This window comes from Osmerus eperlanus, chromosome 11 (assembly GCF_963692335.1).
Source record: "Osmerus eperlanus chromosome 11, fOsmEpe2.1, whole genome shotgun sequence".
Taxonomy (NCBI): domain Eukaryota; kingdom Metazoa; phylum Chordata; class Actinopteri; order Osmeriformes; family Osmeridae; genus Osmerus; species Osmerus eperlanus.
Window position 1 is genome coordinate 106858 of NC_085028.1, and position 21046 is coordinate 127903.

Consider the following 21046-nt stretch of genomic DNA (forward strand, 5'->3'; position numbering starts at 1 on the left):
CACAGAATTGTGTTCCTTTCTCTGAACTGGGTCCGTCTTGATTCCTCTCAAGCTGTTGAAGATGCCTAATTAAGGAATGGTGTTCTTGTAATTGGAAACAAGCTATCTCAAAATGTTTGTGGTTAATTCTTAAGCAAGAGACCACTTGGCGTAATCGATAGGGCATCTGACTTCCGATCTGAAGATTAAGGGTTCGAGTCCCTTCGTGGTTGTCATCAGCATGATGGATCTTGATTGCTGTTGAAGAACTTTAAAAGCCATAAGTTGTTCTCGTTTTTGGAATAAAGCCATCTCAAAGTGTTTATCTGAACTTGATGGATCGCGACTCCAGTTGAGCTGTCGAAGATGCTTTATAGAAAAAGTTGTTCACATGTTGTAGGAAACAAGTCTGTCTCAAAGTGTGTGTGGTTAGATCAGGAAGAAGTGAATACATGTTGTTACGGATAAGGCGTCTGACTTAAGGAATAGTGTTCTTGTAATTGGAAACAAGCTATCTCAAAATGTTTGTGGTTAGCTCTGAAGCAAGAGACCACGTGGCCTAATGGATAAGGCGTCTGACTTCGAATCAGAAGATTAAGGGTTCGAGTCCCTTCGTGGTTGTCATCAGCATGATGGATCTTGATTGCTGTTGAAGAGCTTTAAAAGCCATAAGTTGTTCTCGTTTTTGGAAACAAGCCATCTCAAAGTGTTGATCTGAACTTGATGGATCGCGACTCCAGTCGAGCTGTCGAAGATGCTTGATGGAAAAAGTTGTTCCCATGTTGTAGGAAACAGTCTGTCTCAAAGTGTGTGTGGTTAAATTAGCAAGAAGTGAATACATGTCGTTACGAATAAGGCGTCTGACTTAAGGAATAGTGTTCTCGTAATTGGAAACAAGCTATCTCAAAATGTTTGTGGTTAATTCTTAAGCAAGAGACCACTTGGCGTAATCGATAGGGCATCTGACTTCCGATCTGAAGATTAAGGGTTCGAGTCCCTTCGTGGTTGTCATCAGCATGATGGATCTTGATTGCTGTTGAAGAACTTTAAAAGCCATAAGTTGTTCTCGTTTTTGGAATAAAGCCATCTCAAAGTGTTTATCTGAACTTGATGGATCGCGACTCCAGTTGAGCTGTCGAAGATGCTTTATAGAAAAAGTTGTTCACATGTTGTAGGAAACAAGTCTGTCTCAAAGTGTGTGTGGTTAGATCAGCAAGAAGTGAATACATGTCGTTACGGATAAGGCGTCTGACTTAAGGAATAGTGTTCTCGTAATTGGAAACAAGCTATCTCAAAATGTTTGTGGTTAGTTCTGAAGCAAGAGACCACGTGGCCTAATGGATAAGGCGTCTGACTTCGGATCAGAAGATTAAGGGTTCGAGTCCCTTCGTGGTTGTCATCAGCATGATGGATCTTGATTGTTGTTGAAGAGCTTTAAAAGCCATAAGTTGTTCTCGTTTTTGGAAACAAGCCATCTCAAAGTGTTGATCTGAACTTGATGGATCGCGACTCCAGTCGAGCTGTCGAAGATGCTTGATGGAAAAAGTTTTTCCCATGTTGTAGGAAACAGTCTGTCTCAAAGTGTGTGTGGTTAAATTAGCAAGAAGTGAATACATGTCGTTACGGATAAGGCGTCTGGCTTATGGTGAGAAGATTGAGAGTCGCTTCCTGGTTGTCCACAGAATTGTGTTCCTTTCTCTGAACTAGATCCATCTTGACTCCTCTCAAGCTGTTGAAGATGCCTAATTAAGGAATGGTGTTCTTGTAATTGGAAACAAGCTATCTCAAATGTTTGTGGTTACTTCTGAAGCAAGAGACCACGTGGCCTAATGGATAAGGCGTCTGACTTCGAATCAGAAAATTAGGGGTTCGAGTCCCTTCGTGGTTGTCATCAGCATGATGGATCTTGATTGCTGTTGAAGAGCTTTAAAAGCCATAAGTTGTTCTCGTTTTTGGAAACAAGCCATCTCAAAGTGTTGATCTGAACTTGATGGATCGCGACTCCAGTCGAGCTGTCGAAGATGCTTGATGGAAAAAGTTGTTCCCATGTTGTAGGAAACAGTCTGTCTCAAAGTGTGTGTGGTTAAATTAGCAAGAAGTGAATACATGTCGTTACGGATAAGGCGTCTGACTTAAGGAATAGTGTTCTCGTAATTGGAAACAAGCTATCTCAAAATGTTTGTGGTTAATTCTTAAGCAAGAGACCACTTGGCGTAATCGATAGGGCATCTGACTTCCGATCTGAAGATTAAGGGTTCGAGTCCCTTCGTGGTTGTCATCAGCATGATGGATCTTGATTGCTGTTGAAGAACTTTAAAAGCCATAAGTTGTTCTCGTTTTTGGAATAAAGCCATCTCAAAGTGTTTATCTGAACTTGATGGATCGCGACTCCAGTTGAGCAGTCGAATATGCTTTATAGAAAAAGTTATTCACATGTTGTAGGAAACAAGTCTGTCTCAAAGTGTGTGTGGTTAGATCAGCAAGAAGTGAATACATGTCGTTACGGATAAGGCGTCTGACTTAAGGAATAGTGTTCTCGTAATTGGAAACAAGCTATCTCAAAATGTTTGTGGTTAGTTCTGAAGCAAGAGACCACGTGGCCTAATGGATAAGGCGTCTGACTTCGGATCAGAAGATTAAGGGTTCGAGTCCCTTCGTGGTTGTCATCAGCATGATGGATCTTGATTGCTGTTGAAGAGTTTTAAAAGCCGTAAGTTGTTCTCGTTTTTGGAAACAAGCCATCTCAAAGTGTTGATCTGAACTTGATGGATCGCGACTCCAGTCGAGCTGTCGAAGATGCTTGATGGAAAAAGTTGTTCCCATGTTGTAGGAAACAGTCTGTCTCAAAGTGTGTGTGGTTAAATTAGCAAGAAGTGAATACATGTTGTTACGGATAAGGCGTCTGACTTAAGGAATACTGTTCTCGTAATTGGAAACAAGCTATCTCAAAATGTTTGTGGTTCGTTCTGAAGCAAGAGACCACGTGGCCCAATGGATAAGGCGTCTGACTTCGGATCGGAAGATTAAGGGTTCGAGTCCCTTCGTGGTTGTCATCAGCTTGATGGATCTTGATTGCTGTTGAAGAGCTTTAAAAGCCATAAGTTGTTCTCGTTTTTGGAAACAAGCCATCTCAAAGTGTTGATCTGAACTTGATGGATCGCGACTCCAGTCGAGCTGTCGAAGATGCTTGATGGAAAAAGTTGTTCCCATGTTGTAGGAAACAGTCTGTCTCAAAGTGTGTGTGGTTAAATTAGCAAGAAGTGAATACATGTCGTTACGGATAAGGCGTCTGACTTATGGTGAGAAGATTGAGAGTCGCTTCCTCGTTGTCCACAGAATTGTGTTCCTTTCTCTGAACTGGGTCCGTCTTGATTCCTCTCAAGCTGTTGAAGATGCCTAATTAAGGAATGGTGTTCTTGTAATTGGAAACAAGCTATCTCAAAATGTTTGTGGTTAATTCTTAAGCAAGAGACCACTTGGCGTAATCGATAGGGCATCTGACTTCCGATCTGAAGATTAAGGGTTCGAGTCCCTTCGTTGTTGTCATCAGCATGATGGATCTTGATTGCTGTTGAAGAACTTTAAAAGCCATAAGTTGTTCTCGTTTTTGGAATCAAGCCATCTTAAAGTGTTTATCTGAACTTGATGGATTGCGACTCCAGTCGAGCTGTCGAAGATGCTTGATGGAAAAAGTTGTTCACATGTTGTAGGAAACAGTCTGTCTCAAAGTATGTGTGGTTAGATCAGCAAGTAGTGAATACATGTCGTTACGGATAAGGCGTCTGACTTAAGGAATAGTGTTCTCGTAATTGGAAACAAGCTATCTCAAAATGTTTGTGGTTACTTCTGAAGCAAGAGACCACGTGGCCTAATGGATAAGGTGTCTGACTTCGAATCAGAAGATTAAGTGTTCGAGTCCCTTTGTGGTTGTCATCAGCATGATGGATCTTGATTGCTGTTGAAGAGCTTTAAAAGCCATAAGTTGTTCTCGTTTTTGGAAACAAGCCATCTCAAAGTGTTGATCTGAACTTGATGGATCGCGACTCCAGTCGAGCTGTCGAAGATGCTTGATGGAAAAAGTTGTTCCCATGTTGTAGGAAACAGTCTGTCTCAAAGTGTGTGTGGTTAAATTAGCAAGAAGTGAATACATGTCGTTACGGATAAGGCGTCTGGCTTATGGTGAGAAGATTGAGAGTCGCTTCCTGGTTGTCCACAGAATTGTGTTCCTTTCTCTGAACTAGATCCATCTTGACTCCTCTCAAGCTGTTGAAGATGCCTAATTAAGGAATGGTGTTCTTGTAATTGGAAACAAGCTATCTCAAATGTTTGTGGTTACTTCTGAAGCAAGAGACCACGTGGCCTAATGGATAAGGCGTCTGACTTCGAATCAGAAAATTAGGGGTTCGAGTCCCTTCGTGGTTGTCATCAGCATGATGGATCTTGATTGCTGTTGAAGAGCTTTAAAAGCCATAAGTTGTTCTCGTTTTTGGAAACAAGCCATCTCAAAGTGTTGATCTGAACTTGATGGATCGCGACTCCAGTCGAGCTGTCGAAGATGCTTGATGGAAAAAGTTGTTCCCATGTTGTAGGAAACAGTCTGTCTCAAAGTGTGTGTGGTTAAATTAGCAATAAGTGAATACATGTCGTTACGGATAAGGCGTCTGACTTAAGGAATAGTGTTCTCGTAATTGGAAACAAGCTATCTCAAAATGTTTGTGGTTAATTCTTAAGCAAGAGACCACTTGGCGTAATCGATAGGGCATCTGACTTCCGATCTGAAGATTAAGGGTTCGAGTCCCTTCGTGGTTGTCATCAGCATGATGGATCTTGATTGCTGTTGAAGAACTTTAAAAGCCATAAGTTGTTCTCGTTTTTGGAATAAAGCCATCTCAAAGTGTTTATCTGAACTTGATGGATCGCGACTCCAGTTGAGCAGTCGAAGATGCTTTATAGAAAAAGTTGTTCACATGTTGTAGGAAACAAGTCTGTCTCAAAGTGTGTGTGGTTAGATCAGCAAGAAGTGAATACATGTCGTTACGGATAAGGCGTCTGACTTAAGGAATAGTGTTCTCATAATTGGAAACAAGCTATCTCAAAATGTTTGTGGTTAGTTCTGAAGCAAGAGACCACGTGGCCTAATGGATAAGGCGTCTGACTTCGGATCAGAAGATTAAGGGTTCGAGTCCCTTCGTGGTTGTCATCAGCATGATGGATTTTGATTGCTGTTGAAGAGTTTTAAAAGCCGTAAGTTGTTCTCGTTTTTGGAAACAAGCCATCTCAAAGTGTTGATCTGAACTTGATGGATCGAGACTCCAGTCGAGCTGTCGAAGATGCTTGATGGAAAAAGTTGTTCCCATGTTGTAGGAAACAGTCTGTCTCAAAGTGTGTGTGGTTAAATTAGCAAGAAGTGAATACATGTTGTTACGGATAAGGCGTCTGACTTAAGGAATACTGTTCTCGTAATTGGAAACAAGCTATCTCAAAATGTTTGTGGTTCGTTCTGAAGCAAGAGACCACGTGGCCCAATGGATAAGGCGTCTGACTTCGGATCGGAAGATTAAGGGTTCGAGTCCCTTCGTGGTTGTCATCAGCTTGATGGATCTTGATTGCTGTTGAAGAGCTTTAAAAGCCATAAGTTGTTCTCGTTTTTGGAAACAAGCCATCTCAAAGTGTTGATCTGAACTTGATGGATCGCGACTCCAGTCGAGCTGTCGAAGATGCTTGATGGAAAAAGTTGTTCCCATGTTGTAGGAAACAGTCTGTCTCAAAGTGTGTGTGGTTAAATTAGCAAGAAGTGAATACATGTCGTTACGGATAAGGCGTCTGACTTATGGTGAGAAGATTGAGAGTCGCTTCCTCGTTGTCCACAGAATTGTGTTCCTTTCTCTGAACTGGGTCCGTCTTGATTCCTCTCAAGCTGTTGAAGATGCCTAATTAAGGAATGGTGTTCTTGTAATTGGAAACAAGCTATCTCAAAATGTTTGTGGTTAATTCTTAAGCAAGAGACCACTTGGCGTAATCGATAGGGCATCTGACTTCCGATCTGAAGATTAAGGGTTCGAGTCCCTTCGTTGTTGTCATCAGCATGATGGATCTTGATTGCTGTTGAAGAACTTTAAAAGCCATAAGTTGTTCTCGTTTTTGGAATCAAGCCATCTTAAAGTGTTTATCTGAACTTGATGGATTGCGACTCCAGTCGAGCTGTCGAAGATGCTTGATGGAAAAAGTTGTTCACATGTTGTAGGAAACAGTCTGTCTCAAAGTATGTGTGGTTAGATCAGCAAGTAGTGAATACATGTCGTTACGGATAAGGCGTCTGACTTAAGGAATAGTGTTCTCGTAATTGGAAACAAGCTATCTCAAAATGTTTGTGGTTACTTCTGAAGCAAGAGACCACGTGGCCTAATGGATAAGGTGTCTGACTTCGAATCAGAAGATTAAGTGTTCGAGTCCCTTTGTGGTTGTCATCAGCATGATGGATCTTGATTGCTGTTGAAGAGCTTTAAAAGCCATAAGTTGTTCTCGTTTTTGGAAACAAGCCATCTCAAAGTGTTGATCTGAACTTGATGGATCGCGACTCCAGTCGAGCTGTCGAAGATGCTTGATGGAAAAAGTTGTTCCCATGTTGTAGGAAACAGTCTGTCTCAAAGTGTGTGTGGTTAAATTAGCAAGAAGTGAATACATGTCGTTACGGATAAGGCGTCTGGCTTATGGTGAGAAGATTGAGAGTCGCTTCCTGGTTGTCCACAGAATTGTGTTCCTTTCTCTGAACTAGATCCATCTTGACTCCTCTCAAGCTGTTGAAGATGCCTAATTAAGGAATGGTGTTCTTGTAATTGGAAACAAGCTATCTCAAATGTTTGTGGTTACTTCTGAAGCAAGAGACCACGTGGCCTAATGGATAAGGCGTCTGACTTCGAATCAGAAAATTAGGGGTTCGAGTCCCTTCGTGGTTGTCATCAGCATGATGGATCTTGATTGCTGTTGAAGAGCTTTAAAAGCCATAAGTTGTTCTCGTTTTTGGAAACAAGCCATCTCAAAGTGTTGATCTGAACTTTATGGATCGCGACTCCAGTCGAGCTGTCGAAGATGCTTGATGGAAAAAGTTGTTCCCATGTTGTAGGAAACAGTCTGTCTCAAAGTGTGTGTGGTTAAATTAGCAATAAGTGAATACATGTCGTTACGGATAAGGCGTCTGACTTAAGGAATAGTGTTCTCGTAATTGGAAACAAGCTATCTCAAAATGTTTGTGGTTAATTCTTAAGCAAGAGACCACTTGGCGTAATCGATAGGGCATCTGACTTCCGATCTGAAGATTAAGGGTTCGAGTCCCTTCGTGGTTGTCATCAGCATGATGGATCTTGATTGCTGTTGAAGAACTTTAAAAGCCATAAGTTGTTCTCGTTTTTGGAATAAAGCCATCTCAAAGTGTTTATCTGAACTTGATGGATCGCGACTCCAGTTGAGCAGTCGAAGATGCTTTATAGAAGAAGTTGTTCACATGTTGTAGGAAACAAGTCTGTCTCAAAGTGTGTGTGGTTAGATCAGCAAGAAGTGAATACATGTCGTTACGGATAAGGCGTCTGACTTAAGGAATAGTGTTCTCGTAATTGGAAACAAGCTATCTCAAAATGTTTGTGGTTAGTTCTGAAGCAAGAGACCACGTGGCCTAATGGATAAGGCGTCTGACTTCGGATCAGAAGATTAAGGGTTCGAGTCCCTTCGTGGTTGTCATCAGCATGATGGATCTTGATTGCTGTTGAAGAGTTTTAAAAGCCGTAAGTTGTTCTCGTTTTTGGAAACAAGCCATCTCAAAGTGTTGATCTGAACTTGATGGATCGCGACTCCAGTCGAGCTGTCGAAGATGCTTGATGGAAAAAGTTGTTCCCATGTTGTAGGAAACAGTCTGTCTCAAAGTGTGTGTGGTTAAATTAGCAAGAAGTGAATACATGTTGTTACGGATAAGGCGTCTGACTTAAGGAATAGTGTTCTCGTAATTGGAAACAAGCTATCTCAAAATGTTTGTGGTTCGTTCTGAAGCAAGAGACCACGTGGCCCAATGGATAAGGCGTCTGACTTCGGATCGGAAGATTAAGGGTTCGAGTCCCTTCGTGGTTGTCATCAGCTTGATGGATCTTGATTGCTGTTGAAGAGCTTTAAAAGCCATAAGTTGTTCTCGTTTTTGGAAACAAGCCATCTCAAAGTGTTGATCTGAACTTGATGGATCGCGACTCCAGTCGAGCTGTCGAAGATGCTTGATGGAAAAAGTTGTTCCCATGTTGTAGGAAACAGTCTGTCTCAAAGTGTGTGTGGTTAAATTAGCAAGAAGTGAATACATGTCGTTACGGATAAGGCGTCTGACTTATGGTGAGAAGATTGAGAGTCGCTTCCTGGTTGTCCACAGAATTGTGTTCCTTTCTCTGAACTAGATACATCTTGACTCCTCTCAAGCTGTTGAAGATGCCTAATTAAGTAATGGTGTTCTTGTAATTGGAAACAAGCTATCTCAAATGTTTGTGGTTACTTCTGAAGCAAGAGACCACGTGGCCTAATGGATAAGCCGTCTGACTTCGAATCAGAAGATTAAGGGTTCAAGTCCCTTCGTGGTTGTCATCAGCATGATGGATCTTGATTGCTGTTGTAGAGCTTTAAAAGCCATAAGTTGTTCTCGTTTTCGGAAACAAGCCATCTCAAAGTGTTGATCTGAACTTGATGGATCGCGACTCCAGTCGAGCTGTAGCAGATGCTTGATGGAAAAAGTTGTTCCCATGTTGTAGGAAACAGTCTGTCTCAAAGTGTGTGTGGTTAAATTAGCAAGAAGTGAATACATGTCGTTACGAATAAGGCGTCTGACTTAAGGAATAGTGTTCTCGTAATTGGAAACAAGCTATCTCAAAATGTTTGTGGTTAGTTCTGAAGCAAGAGACCACGTGGCCTAATGGATAAGGCGTCTGACTTCGAATCAGAAGATTAAGGGTTCGAGTCCCTTCGTGGTTGTCATCAGCATGATGGATCTTGATTGCTGTTGAAGAGCTTTAAAAGCCATAAGTAGTTCTCGTTTTTGGAAACAAGCCATCTCAAAGTGTTGATCTGAACTTGATGGATCGCGACTCCAGTCGAGCTGTCGAAGATGCTTGATGGAAAAAGTTGTTCCCATGTTGTAGGAAACAGTCTGTCTCAAAGTGTGTGTGGTTAAATTAGCAAGAAGTGAATACATGTCGTTACGGATAAGGCGTCTGACTTATGGTGAGAAGATTGAGAGTCGCTTCCTCGTTGTCCACAGAATTGTGTTCCTTTCTCTGAACTGGGTCCGTCTTGATTCCTCTCAAGCTGTTGAAGATGCCTAATTAAGGAATGGTGTTCTTGTAATTGGAAACAAGCTATCTCAAAATGTTTGTGGTTAATTCTTAAGCAAGAGACCACTTGGCGTAATCGATAGGGCATCTGACTTCTGATCTGAAGATTAAGGGTTCGAGTCCCTTCGTGGTTGTCATCAGCATGATGGATCTTGATTGCTGTTGAAGAACTTTAACCTGTTTACGCTCCTGTTTCGCCCGCGAGACAAAAATGCTGCCTCCCCCTTCCTCAGTTACGACGCACTAAATTCTAAAAAATATATTTTTTAGACGCTACACATGTTATACATCGTTGGAAAGCTACGATTCTTGTGCTTCCATTGAAATAAACCAATTCAAGATCAAGTCGCAATAGCAAGCAAAGTCAACGTCTTTTTCCGGTGAACATTCCTTCAACAATGCCAAAGAAAAAAGTTGTACTCACCCTAAGTTGTTCAAATAGGTCCAGGTGTGCAAATCATGCCATCAAAACTTGATCTGCGTAAGTCCCAAGGGTTCAAAGTATCTAACCATGTAAAGTAATTCGTCCAAATACAATGTTTTACGTTCATGAATAGCCATTATCCTTTGTTTCATTATGCAAGTTAGCCGACGGAAGAAACAACTTGTTCACATAAAAGTGTTATTTTCTCCGATTTATCAACGGAGTATTTACAAAATGAAGGTCTCAAAATGTCCGTTGAACCCTCCCCTTTTGATTGACACCTTGTTCGACCCAATAGGAGCTTCCATGCCCCGTTGACAGCCCTCTAAAGCCAACTAGGTCTGTGCGTCCTGCCCCCCCCCGCCCCCCCCCCCCACACTCGTTCTAAACAAATTTCTCGAACTGGCTTCGACTGGCTCTGAAATTAGCTCGTTAGCCTTGTAGCTGACAGCTAGCTGAAAATGCCAATACCTCATTTGTATGCGTCTGTGGAGCCTTCAAAATAACAGTCGATTGCGCAATATGGTTGACAGAATCAGTGTTCTTTGTGCGCCAATCCTTGGAATCAGATAAAGCACTCCAATGTGTTCATGCTTCAGTTTTTGTGTTTCAGTATTACTAATTAGGGATTTAGCTATTATATATGATATTTCTAAGTACCAGAGATGGGCCAGAGATAACAATTATGAAAAATAATACCTTTTTATTTGACCTTGACCTTGGTTACAAAGGGTCATTTTGGAGTCTCCAAAAGACCCTTTTAGAAAATTCCTGGATGTACTCTTATAAAAACATGTGTCAAATATGAATATATTGTGGTATTATGTTTGACTTTTGATTTGAATTGGGTAAGGCTTCAACCTGTGGTCCAATTTAGTCTTCCAGATAATACCTACCACCTCTAGGCCTCTTCAGGCCTCTGTTTTCAAAACAAAATCTAGGCGGAAATAGAAATTTTCACTTTCCTTGTGTTCAAGCTTCTATTACTCAACACTAGAAGGACTGACAGGGGTCCTGACAACAGGGGACATAACTTCAGAGTGTCAGCTTTCAAAAGAGATCATTTACATGCATGTACTCCAAATGGTTCAAGAACAGCTTCCAATTTACTTTGGGTATGCTGTTTAGGCGTTTTCAGGCAAATTTAACAGGAACATGAAAAGGTTAAAAGCCATAAGTTGTTCTCGTTTTTGGAATAAAGCCATCTCAAAGTGTTTATCTGAACTTGATGGATCGCGACTCCAGTTGAGCTGTCGAAGATGCTTTATAGAAAAAGTTGTTCACATGTTGTAGGAAACAAGTCTGTCTCAAAGTGTGTGTGGTTTGATCAGGAAGAAGTGAATACATGTTGTTACGGATAAGGCGTCTGACTTAAGGAATAGTGTTCTCGTAATTGGAAACAAGCTATCTCAAAATGTTTGTGGTTAGCTCTGAAGCAAGAGACCACGTGGCCTAATGGATAAGGCGTCTGACTTCGAATCAGAAGATTAAGGGTTCGAGTCCCTTCGTGGTTGTCATCAGCATGATGGATCTTGATTGCTGTTGAAGAGCTTTAAAAGCCATAAGTTGTTCTCGTTTTTGGAAACAAGCCATCTCAAAGTGTTGATCTGAACTTGATGGATCGCGACTCCAGTCGAGCTGTCGAAGATGCTTGATGGAAAAAGTTGTTCCCATGTTGTAGGAAACAGTCTGTCTCAAAGTGTGTGTGGTTAAATTAGCAAGAAGTGAATACATGTCGTTACGAATAAGGCGTCTGACTTAAGGAATAGTGTTCTCGTAATTGGAAACAAGCTATCTCAAAATGTTTGTGGTTAATTCTTAAGCAAGAGACCACTTGGCGTAATCGATAGGGCATCTGACTTCCGATCTGAAGATTAAGGGTTCGAGTCCCTTCGTTGTTGTCATCAGCATGATGGATCTTGATTGCTGTTGAAGAACTTTAAAAGCCATAAGTTGTTCTCGTTTTTGGAATCAAGCCATCTTAACGTGTTTATCTGAACTTGATGGATTGCGACTCCAGTCGAGCTGTCGAAGATGCTTGATGGAAAAAGTTGTTCACATGTTGTAGGAAACAGTCTGTCTCAAAGTATGTGTGGTTAGATCAGCAAGTAGTGAATACATGTCGTTACGGATAAGGCGTCTGACTTAAGGAATGGTGTTCTCGTAATTGGAAACAAGCTATCTCAAAATGTTTGTGGTTACTTCTGAAGCAAGAGACCACGTGGCCTAATGGATAAGCCGTCTGACTTCGAATCAGAAGATTAAGTGTTCGAGTCCCTTTGTGGTTGTCTTCAGCATGATGGATCTTGATTGCTGTTGAAGAGCTTTAAAAGCCATAAGTTGTTCTCGTTTTTGGAAACAAGCCATCTCAAAGTGTTGATCTGAACTTGATGGATCGCGACTCCAGTCGAGCTGTCGAAGATGCTTGATGGAAAAAGTTGTTCCCATGTTGTAGGAAACAGTCTGTCTCAAAGTGTGTGTGGTTAAATTAGCAAGAAGTGAATACATGTCGTTACGGATAAGGCGTCTGACTTATGGTGAGAAGATTGAGAGTCGCTTCCTCGTTGTCCACAGAATTTTGTTCCTTTCTCTGAACTGGGTCCGTCTTGATTCCTCTCAAGCTGTTGAAGATGCCTAATTAAGGAATGGTGTTCTTGTAATTGGAAACAAGCTATCTCAAAATGTTTGTGGTTAATTCTTAAGCAAGAGACCACGTGGCCTAATGGATAAGGCGTCTGACTTCGGATCAGAAGATTAAGGGTTCGAGTCCCTTCGTGGTTGTCATCAGCATGATGGATCTTGATTGCTGTTGAAGAGCTTTAAAAGCCATAAGTTGTTCTCGTTTTTGGAAACAAGCCATCCTAAAGTGTTGATCTGAACTTGATGGATCGCGACTCCAGTCGAGCTGTCGAAGATGCTTGATGGAAAAAGTTGTTCCCATGTTGTAGGAAACAGTCTGTCTCAAAGTGTGTGTGGTTAAATTAGCAAGAAGTGAATACATGTCGTTACGGATAAGGCGTCTGACTTATGGTGAGAAGATTGAGAGTCGCTTCCTCGTTGTCCACAGAATTGTGTTCCTTTCTCTGAACTGGGTCCGTCTTGATTCCTCTCAAGCTGTTGAAGATGCCTAATTAAGGAATGGTGTTCTTGTAATTGGAAACAAGCTATCTCAAAATGTTTGTGGTTAATTCTTAAGCAAGAGACCACTTGGCGTAATCGATAGGGCATCTGACTTCCGATCTGAAGATTAAGGGTTCGAGTCCCTTCGTGGTTGTCATCAGCATGATGGATCTTGATTGCTGTTGAAGAACTTTAAAAGCCATAAGTTGTTCTCGTTTTTGGAATAAAGCCATCTCAAAGTGTTTATCTGAACTTGATGGATCGCGACTCCAGTTGAGCTGTCGAAGATGCTTTATAAAAAAGTTGTTCACATCTTGTAGGAAACAAGTCTGTCTCAAAGTGTGTGTGGTTAGATCAGCAAGAAGTGAATACATGTCGTTACGGATAAGGCGTCTGACTTAAGGAATAGTGTTCTCGTAATTGGAAACAAGCTATCTCAAAATGTTTGTGGTTAGTTCTGAAGCAAGAGACCACGTGGCCTAATGGATAAGGCGTCTGACTTCGGATCAGAAGATTAAGGGTTCGAGTCCCTCCGTGGTTGTCATCAGCATGATGGATCTTGATTGCTGTTGAAGAGCTTTAAAAGCCATAAGTTGTTCTCGTTTTTGGAAACAAGCCATCTCAAAGTGTTGATCTGAACTTGATGGATCGCGACTCCAGTCGAGCTGTCGAAGATGCTTGATGGAAAAAGTTGTTCCCATGTTGTAGGAAACAGTCTGTCTCAAAGTGTGTGTGGTTAAATTAGCAAGAAGTGAATACATGTCGTTACGAATAAGGCGTCTGACTTAAGGAATAGTGTTCTCGTAATTGGAAACAAGCTATCTCAAAATGTTTGTGGTTAATTCTTAAGCAAGAGACCACTTGGCGTAATCGATAGGGCATCTGACTTCCGATCTGAAGATTAAGGGTTCGAGTCCCTTCGTGGTTGTCATCAGCATGATGGATCTTGATTGCTGTTGAAGAACTTTAAAAGCCATAAGTTGTTCTCGTTTTTGGAATAAAGCCATCTCAAAGTGTTTATCTGAACTTGATGGATCGCGACTCCAGTTGAGCTGTCGAAGATGCTTTATAGAAAAAGTTGTTCACATGTTGTAGGAAACAAGTCTGTCTCAAAGTGTGTGTGGTTAGATCAGCAAGAAGTGAATACATGTCGTTACGGATAAGGCGTCTGACTTAAGGAATAGTGTTCTCGTAATTGGAAACAAGCTATCTCAAAATGTTTGTGGTTAGTTCTGAAGCAAGAGACCACGTGGCCTAATGGATAAGGCGTCTGACTTCGGATCAAAAGATTAAGGGTTCGAGTCCCTTCGTGGTTGTCATCAGCATGATGGATCTTGATTGCTGTTGAAGAGCTTTAAAAGCCATAAGTTGTTCTCGTTTTTGGAAACAAGCCATCTCAAAGTGTTGATCTGAACTTGATGGATCGCGACTCCAGTCGAGCTGTCGAAGATGCTTGATGGAAAAAGTTTTTCCCATTTTGTAGGAAACAGTCTGTCTCAAAGTGTGTGTGGTTAAATTAGCAAGAAGTGAATACATGTCGTTACGGATAAGGCGTCTGGCTTATGGTGAGAAGATTGAGAGTCGCTTCCTGGTTGTCCACAGAATTGTGTTCCTTTCTCTGAACTAGATCCATCTTGACTCCTCTCAAGCTGTTGAAGATGCCTAATTAAGGAATGGTGTTCTTGTAATTGGAAACAAGCTATCTCAAATGTTTGTGGTTACTTCTGAAGCAAGAGACCACTTGGCGTAATCGATAGGGCATCTGACTTCCGATCTGAAGATTAAGGGTTCGAGTCCCTTCGTGGTTGTCATCAGCATGATGGATCTTGATTGCTGTTGAAGAGCTTTAAAAGCCATAAGTAGTTCTCGTTTTTGGAAACAAGCCATCTCAAAGTGTTGATCTGAACTTGATGGATCGCGACTCCAGTCGAGCTGTCGAAGATGCTTGATGGAAAAAGTTGTTCCCATGTTGTAGGAAACAGTCTGTCTCAAAGTGTGTGTGGTTAAATTAGCAAGAAGTGAATACATGTCGTTACGGATAAGGCGTCTGACTTATGGTGAGAAGATTGAGAGTCGCTAACTCGTTGTCCACAGAATTTTGTTCCTTTCTCTGAACTGGGTCCGTCTTGATTCCTCTCAAGCTGTTGAAGATGCCTAATTAAGGAATGGTGTTCTTGTAATTGGAAACAAGCTATCTCAAAATGTTTGTGGTTAATTCTTAAGTAAGAGACCACTTGGCGTAATCGATAGGGCATCTGACTTCCGATCTGAAGATTAAGGGTTCGAGTCCCTTCGTGGTTGTCATCAGCATGATGGATCTTGATTGCTGTTGAAGAACTTTAAAAGCCATAAGTTGTTCTCGTTTTTGGAATAAAGCCATCTCAAAGTGTTTATCTGAACTTGATGGATCGCGACTCCAGTTGAGCTGTCGAAGATGCTTTATAGAAAAAGTTGTTCACATGTTGTAGGAAACAAGTCTGTCTCAAAGTGTGTGTGGTTAGATCAGCAAGAAGTGAATACATGTCGTTACGGATAAGGCGTCTGACTTATGGTGAGAAGATTGAGAGTCGCTAACTCGTTGTCCACAGAATTTTGTTCCTTTCTCTGAACTGGGTCCGTCTTGATTCCTCTCAAGCTGTTGAAGATGCCTAATTAAGGAATGGTGTTCTTGTAATTGGAAACAAGCTATCTCAAAATGTTTGTGGTTAATTCTTAAGCAAGAGACCACTTGGCGTAATCGATAGGGCATCTGACTTCCTATCTGAAGATTAAGGGTTCGAGTCCCTTCGTGGTTGTCATCAGCATGATGGATCTTGATTGCTGTTGAAGAGCTTTAAAAGCCATAAGTTGTTCTCGTTTTTGGAAACAAGCCATCTCAAAGTGTTGATCTGAACTTGATGGATCGCGACTCCAGTCGAGCTGTCGAAGATGCTTGATGGAAAAAGTTGTTCCCATGTTGTAGGAAACAGTCTGTCTCAAAGTGTGTGTGGTTAAATTAGCAAGAAGTGAATACATGTCGTTACGAATAAGGCGTCTGACTTAAAGAATAGTGTTCTCGTAATTGGAAACAAGCTATCTCAAAATGTTTGTGGTTAATTCTTAAGCAAGAGACCACTTGGCGTAATCGATAGGGCATCTGACTTCCGATCTGAAGATTAAGGGTTCGAGTCCCTTCGTGGTTGTCATCAGCATGATGGATCTTGATTGCTGTTGAAGAACTTTAAAAGCCATAAGTTGTTCTCGTTTTTGGAATAAAGCCATCTCAAAGTGTTTATCTGAACTTGATGGATCGCGACTCCAGTTGAGCTGTCGAAGATGCTTTATAGAAAAAGTTGTTCACATGTTGTAGGAAACAAGTCTGTCTCAAAGTGTGTGTGGTTAGATCAGCAAGAAGTGAATACATGTCGTTACGGATAAGGCGTCTGACTTAAGGAATAGTGTTCTCGTAATTGGAAACAAGCTATCTCAAAATGTTTGTGGTTAGTTCTGAAGCAAGAGACCACGTGGCCTAATGGATAAGGCGTCTGACTTCGGATCAAAAGATTAAGGGTTCGAGTCCCTTCGTGGTTGTCATCAGCATGATGGATCTTGATTGCTGTTGAAGAGCTTTAAAAGCCATAAGTTGTTCTCGTTTTTGGAAACAAGCCATCTCAAAGTGTTGATCTGAACTTGATGGATCGCGACTCCAGTCGAGCTGTCGAAGATGCTTGATGGAAAAAGTTTTTCCCATGTTGTAGGAAACAGTCTGTCTCAAAGTGTGTGTGGTTAAATTAGCAAGAAGTGAATACATGTCGTTACGGATAAGGCGTCTGGCTTATGGTGAGAAGATTGAGAGTCGCTTCCTGGTTGTCCACAGAATTGTGTTCCTTTCTCTGAACTAGATCCATCTTGACTCCTCTCAAGCTGTTGAAGATGCCTAATTAAGGAATGGTGTTCTTGTAATTGGAAACAAGCTATCTCAAATGTTTGTGGTTACTTCTGAAGCAAGAGACCACGTGGCCTAATGGATAAGCCGTCTGACTTCGAATCAGAAGATTAAGGGTTCAAGTCCCTTCGTGGTTGTCATCAGCGTGATGGATCTTGATTGCTGTTGTAGAGCTTTAAAAGCCATAAGTTGTTCTCGTTTTCGGAAACAAGCCATCTCAAAGTGTTGATCTGAACTTGATGGATCGCGACTCCAGTCGAGCTGTAGCAGATGCTTGATGGAAAAAGTTTTTCCCATGTTGTAGGAAACAGTCTGTCTCAAAGTGTGTGTGGTTAAATTAGCAAGAAGTGAATACATGTCGTTACGAATAAGGCGTCTGACTTAAGGAATAGTGTTCTCGTAATTGGAAACAAGCTATCTCAAAATGTTTGTGGTTAGTTCTGAAGCAAGAGACCACGTGGCCTAATGGATAAGGCGTCTGACTTCGAATCAGAAGATTAAGGGTTCGAGTCCCTTCGTGGTTGTCATCAGCATGATGGATCTTGATTGCTGTTGAAGAGCTTTAAAAGCCATAAGTAGTTCTCGTTTTTGGAAACAAGCCATCTCAAAGTGTTGATCTGAACTTGATGGATCGCGACTCCAGTCGAGCTGTCGAAGATGCTTGATGGAAAAAGTTGTTCCCATGTTGTAGGAAACAGTCTGTCTCAAAGTGTGTGTGGTTAAATTAGCAAGAAGTGAATACATGTCGTTACGGATAAGGCGTCTGACTTATGGTGAGAAGATTGAGAGTCGCTAACTCGTTGTCCACAGAATTTTGTTCCTTTCTCTGAACTGGGTCCGTCTTGATTCCTCTCAAGCTGTTGAAGATGCCTAATTAAGGAATGGTGTTCTTGTAATTGGAAACAAGCTATCTCAAAATGTTTGTGGTTAATTCTTAAGCAAGAGACCACTTGGCGTAATCGATAGGGCATCTGACTTCCGATCTGAAGATTAAGGGTTCGAGTCCCTTCGTGGTTGTCATCAGCATGATGGATCTTGATTGCTGTTGAAGAGCTTTAAAAGCCATAAGTAGTTCTCGTTTTTGGAAACAAGCCATCTCAAAGTGTTGATCTGAACTTGATGGATCGCGACTCCAGTCGAGCTGTCGAAGATGCTTGATGGAAAAAGTTGTTCCCATGTTGTAGGAAACAGTCTGTCTCAAAGTGTGTGTGGTTAAATTAGCAAGAAGTGAATACATGTCGTTACGGATAAGGCGTCTGACTTATGGTGAGAAGATTGAGAGTCGCTAACTCGTTGTCCACAGAATTTTGTTCCTTTCTCTGAACTGGGTCCGTCTTGATTCCTCTCAAGCTGTTGAAGATGCCTAATTAAGGAATGGTGTTCTTGTAATTGGAAACAAGCTATCTCAAAATGTTTGTGGTTAATTCTTAAGCAAGAGACCACTTGGCGTAATCGATAGGGCATCTGACTTCCTATCTGAAGATTAAGGGTTCGAGTCCCTTCGTGGTTGTCATCAGCATGATGGATCTTGATTGCTGTTGAAGAACTTTAAAAGCCATAAGTTGTTCTCGTTTTTGGAATAAAGCCATCTCAAAGTGTTTATCTGAACTTGATGGATCGCGACTCCAGTTGAGCTGTCGAAGATGCTTTATAGAAAAAGTTGTTCACATGTTGTAGGAAACAAGTCTGTCTCAAAGTGTGTGTGGTTAGATCAGCAAGAAGTGAATACATGTCGTTACGGATAAGGCGTCTGACTTAAGGAATAGTGTTCTCGTAATTGGAAACAAGCTATCTCAAAATGTTTGTGGTTAGTTCTGAAGCAAGAGACCACGTGGCCTAATGGATAAGGCGTCTGACTTCGGATCAAAAGATTAAGGGTTCGAGTCCCTTCGTGGTTGTCATCAGCATGATGGATCTTGATTGCTGTTGAAGAGCTTTAAAAGCCATAAGTTGTTCTCGTTTTTGGAAACAAGCCATCTCAAAGTGTTGATCTGAACTTGATGGATCGCGACTCCAGTCGAGCTGTCGAAGATGCTTGATGGAAAAAGTTTTTCCCATGTTGTAGGAAACAGTCTGTCTCAAAGTGTGTGTGGTTAAATTAGCAAGAAGTGAATACATGTCGTTACGGATAAGGCGTCTGGCTTATGGTGAGAAGATTGAGAGTCGCTTCCTCGTTGTCCACAGAATTGTGTTCCTTTCTCTGAACTAGATCCATCTTGACTCCTCTCAAGCTGTTGAAGATGCCTAATTAAGGAATGGTGTTCTTGTAATTGGAAACAAGCTATCTCAAATGTTTGTGGTTACTTCTGAAGCAAGAGACCACGTGGCCTAATGGATAAGCCGTCTGACTTCGAATCAGAAGATTAAGGGTTCAAGTCCCTTCGTGGTTGTCATCAGCATGATGGATCTTGATTGCTGTTGTAGAGCTTTAAAAGCCATAAGTTGTTCTCGTTTTTGGAAACAAGCCATCTCAAAGTGTTGATCTGAACTTGATGGATCGCGACTCCAGTCGAGCTGTCGAAGATGCTTGATGGAAAAAGTTGTTCCCATGTTGTAGGAAACAGTCTGTCTCAAAGTGTGTGTGGTTAAATTAGCAAGAAGTGAATACATGTCGTTACGGATAAGGCGTCTGACTTAAGGAATAGTGTTCTCGTAATTGGAAACAAGCTATCTCAAAATGTTTGTGGTTAGTTCTGAAGCAAGAGACCACGTGGCCTAATGGATAAGGCGTCTGACTTAGGATTAGAAGATTAAGGGTTCGAATCCCTTAGTGGTTGTCATCAGCATGATGGATCTTGATTGCTGTTGAAGAGCTTTAAAAGCCATAAGTTGTTCTTGTTTTTGGAAACAAGCTATCTCAAAGTGTTGATCTGAACTTGATGGATCGCGACTCCAGTCGAGCTGTCGAAGATGCTTAATGGAAAAAGTTGTTCCCATGTTGTAGGAAACAGTCTGTCTCAAAGTGTGTGTGGTTAAATTAGCAAGAAGTGAATACATGTCGTTACGGATAAGGCGTCTGACTTATGGTGAGAAGATTGAGAGTCGCTTCCTCGTTGTCCACAGAATTTTGTTCCTTTCTCTGAACTGGGTCCGTCTTGATTCCTCTCAAGCTGTTGAAGATGCCTAATTAAGGAATGGTGTTCTTGTAATTGGAAACAAGCTATCTCAAAATGTTTGTGGTTAATTCTTAAGCAAGAGACCACTTGGCGTAATCGATAGGGCATCTGACTTCCGATCTGAAGATTAAGGGTTCGAGTCCCTTCGTGGTTGTCATAAGCATGATGGATCTTGATTGCTGTTGAAGAGCTTTAAAAGCCATAAGTAGTTCTCGTTTTTGGAAACAAGCCATCTCAAAGTGTTGATCTGAACTTGATGGATCGCGACTCCAGTCGAGCTGTCGAAGATGCTTGATGGAAAAAGTTGTTCCCATGTTGTAGGAAACAGTCTGTCTCAAAGTGTGTGTGGTTAAATTAGCAAGAAGTGAATGCATGTCGTTACGGATAAGGCGTCTGACTTATGGTGAGAAGATTGAGAGTCGCTAACTCGTTGTCCACAGAATTTTGTTCCTTTCTCTGAACTGGGTCCGTCTTGATTCCTCTCAAGCTGTTGAAGATGCCTAATTAAGGAATGGTGTTCTTGTAATTGGAAACAAGCTATCTCAAAATGTTTGTGGTTAATTCTTAAGCAAGAGACCACTTGGCGTAATCGATAGGGCATCTGACTTCCGATCTGAAAATTAAGGGTTCGAGTCCCTTCGTGGTTGTCATCAGCATGATGGATCTTGATTGCTGTTGAAGAACTTTAAAAGCCATAAGTTGTTCTCGTTTTTGGAATAAAGCCATCTCAAAGTGTTTATCTGAACTTGATGGATCGCGACTCCAGTTGAGCTGTCGAAGATGCTTTATAGAAAAAGTTGTTCACATGTTGTAGGAAACAAGTCTGTCTCAAAGTGTGTGTGGTTAGATCAGCAAGAAGTGAATACATGTCGTTACGGATAAGGCGTCTGACTTAAGGAATAGTGTTCTCGTAATTGGAAACAAGCTATCTCAAAATGTTTGTGGTTAGTTCTGAAGCAAGAGACCACGTGGCCTAATGGATAAGGCGTCTGACTTCGGATCAAAAGATTAAGGGTTCGAGTCCCTTCGTGGTTGTCATCAGCATGATGGATCTTGATTGCTGTTGAAGAGCTTTAAAAGCCATAAGTTGTTCTCGTTTTTGGAAACAAGCCATCTCAAAGTGTTG

General features: G+C 41.5%; 23 non-coding genes across 23 annotated transcripts; all 23 read left to right on the plus strand.

Moving 5' to 3' along the window:
* The first annotated feature begins 527 nt into the window (after nucleotides 1–527).
* On the plus strand, nucleotides 528–600 carry trnar-ucg (transfer RNA arginine (anticodon UCG)). Its single transcript has one exon. It is a non-coding gene; the product is annotated as a tRNA-Arg (tRNA).
* Nucleotides 601–1302: 702 nt separating this feature from the next.
* Nucleotides 1303–1375, plus strand: trnar-ucg (transfer RNA arginine (anticodon UCG)). Its single transcript has one exon. It is a non-coding gene; the product is annotated as a tRNA-Arg (tRNA).
* A 419-nt stretch (nucleotides 1376–1794) lies between these two features.
* Nucleotides 1795–1867, plus strand: trnar-ucg (transfer RNA arginine (anticodon UCG)). The gene has a single exon. It is a non-coding gene; the product is annotated as a tRNA-Arg (tRNA).
* A 702-nt stretch (nucleotides 1868–2569) lies between these two features.
* On the plus strand, nucleotides 2570–2642 carry trnar-ucg (transfer RNA arginine (anticodon UCG)). Its single transcript has one exon. It is a non-coding gene; the product is annotated as a tRNA-Arg (tRNA).
* Nucleotides 2643–2956: 314 nt separating this feature from the next.
* Nucleotides 2957–3029, plus strand: trnar-ucg (transfer RNA arginine (anticodon UCG)). Its single transcript has one exon. It is a non-coding gene; the product is annotated as a tRNA-Arg (tRNA).
* Nucleotides 3030–4328: 1299 nt separating this feature from the next.
* trnar-ucg (transfer RNA arginine (anticodon UCG)) lies at nucleotides 4329–4401 on the plus strand. The gene has a single exon. It is a non-coding gene; the product is annotated as a tRNA-Arg (tRNA).
* A 702-nt stretch (nucleotides 4402–5103) lies between these two features.
* Nucleotides 5104–5176, plus strand: trnar-ucg (transfer RNA arginine (anticodon UCG)). Its single transcript has one exon. It is a non-coding gene; the product is annotated as a tRNA-Arg (tRNA).
* Nucleotides 5177–5490: 314 nt separating this feature from the next.
* Nucleotides 5491–5563, plus strand: trnar-ucg (transfer RNA arginine (anticodon UCG)). The gene has a single exon. It is a non-coding gene; the product is annotated as a tRNA-Arg (tRNA).
* Nucleotides 5564–6862: 1299 nt separating this feature from the next.
* Nucleotides 6863–6935, plus strand: trnar-ucg (transfer RNA arginine (anticodon UCG)). The gene has a single exon. It is a non-coding gene; the product is annotated as a tRNA-Arg (tRNA).
* Nucleotides 6936–7637: 702 nt separating this feature from the next.
* trnar-ucg (transfer RNA arginine (anticodon UCG)) lies at nucleotides 7638–7710 on the plus strand. The gene has a single exon. It is a non-coding gene; the product is annotated as a tRNA-Arg (tRNA).
* Nucleotides 7711–8024: 314 nt separating this feature from the next.
* Nucleotides 8025–8097, plus strand: trnar-ucg (transfer RNA arginine (anticodon UCG)). Its single transcript has one exon. It is a non-coding gene; the product is annotated as a tRNA-Arg (tRNA).
* Nucleotides 8098–8516: 419 nt separating this feature from the next.
* On the plus strand, nucleotides 8517–8589 carry trnar-ucg (transfer RNA arginine (anticodon UCG)). Its single transcript has one exon. It is a non-coding gene; the product is annotated as a tRNA-Arg (tRNA).
* Nucleotides 8590–8903: 314 nt separating this feature from the next.
* On the plus strand, nucleotides 8904–8976 carry trnar-ucg (transfer RNA arginine (anticodon UCG)). Its single transcript has one exon. It is a non-coding gene; the product is annotated as a tRNA-Arg (tRNA).
* Nucleotides 8977–11200: 2224 nt separating this feature from the next.
* trnar-ucg (transfer RNA arginine (anticodon UCG)) lies at nucleotides 11201–11273 on the plus strand. Its single transcript has one exon. It is a non-coding gene; the product is annotated as a tRNA-Arg (tRNA).
* A 1194-nt stretch (nucleotides 11274–12467) lies between these two features.
* On the plus strand, nucleotides 12468–12540 carry trnar-ucg (transfer RNA arginine (anticodon UCG)). The gene has a single exon. It is a non-coding gene; the product is annotated as a tRNA-Arg (tRNA).
* An 807-nt stretch (nucleotides 12541–13347) lies between these two features.
* trnar-ucg (transfer RNA arginine (anticodon UCG)) lies at nucleotides 13348–13420 on the plus strand. Its single transcript has one exon. It is a non-coding gene; the product is annotated as a tRNA-Arg (tRNA).
* Nucleotides 13421–14122: 702 nt separating this feature from the next.
* Nucleotides 14123–14195, plus strand: trnar-ucg (transfer RNA arginine (anticodon UCG)). The gene has a single exon. It is a non-coding gene; the product is annotated as a tRNA-Arg (tRNA).
* Nucleotides 14196–16376: 2181 nt separating this feature from the next.
* trnar-ucg (transfer RNA arginine (anticodon UCG)) lies at nucleotides 16377–16449 on the plus strand. Its single transcript has one exon. It is a non-coding gene; the product is annotated as a tRNA-Arg (tRNA).
* Nucleotides 16450–16868: 419 nt separating this feature from the next.
* On the plus strand, nucleotides 16869–16941 carry trnar-ucg (transfer RNA arginine (anticodon UCG)). The gene has a single exon. It is a non-coding gene; the product is annotated as a tRNA-Arg (tRNA).
* Nucleotides 16942–17255: 314 nt separating this feature from the next.
* Nucleotides 17256–17328, plus strand: trnar-ucg (transfer RNA arginine (anticodon UCG)). Its single transcript has one exon. It is a non-coding gene; the product is annotated as a tRNA-Arg (tRNA).
* Nucleotides 17329–18629: 1301 nt separating this feature from the next.
* trnar-ucg (transfer RNA arginine (anticodon UCG)) lies at nucleotides 18630–18702 on the plus strand. Its single transcript has one exon. It is a non-coding gene; the product is annotated as a tRNA-Arg (tRNA).
* Nucleotides 18703–19121: 419 nt separating this feature from the next.
* On the plus strand, nucleotides 19122–19194 carry trnar-ucg (transfer RNA arginine (anticodon UCG)). The gene has a single exon. It is a non-coding gene; the product is annotated as a tRNA-Arg (tRNA).
* A 1688-nt stretch (nucleotides 19195–20882) lies between these two features.
* On the plus strand, nucleotides 20883–20955 carry trnar-ucg (transfer RNA arginine (anticodon UCG)). Its single transcript has one exon. It is a non-coding gene; the product is annotated as a tRNA-Arg (tRNA).
* Nucleotides 20956–21046: the final 91 nt, after the last annotated feature.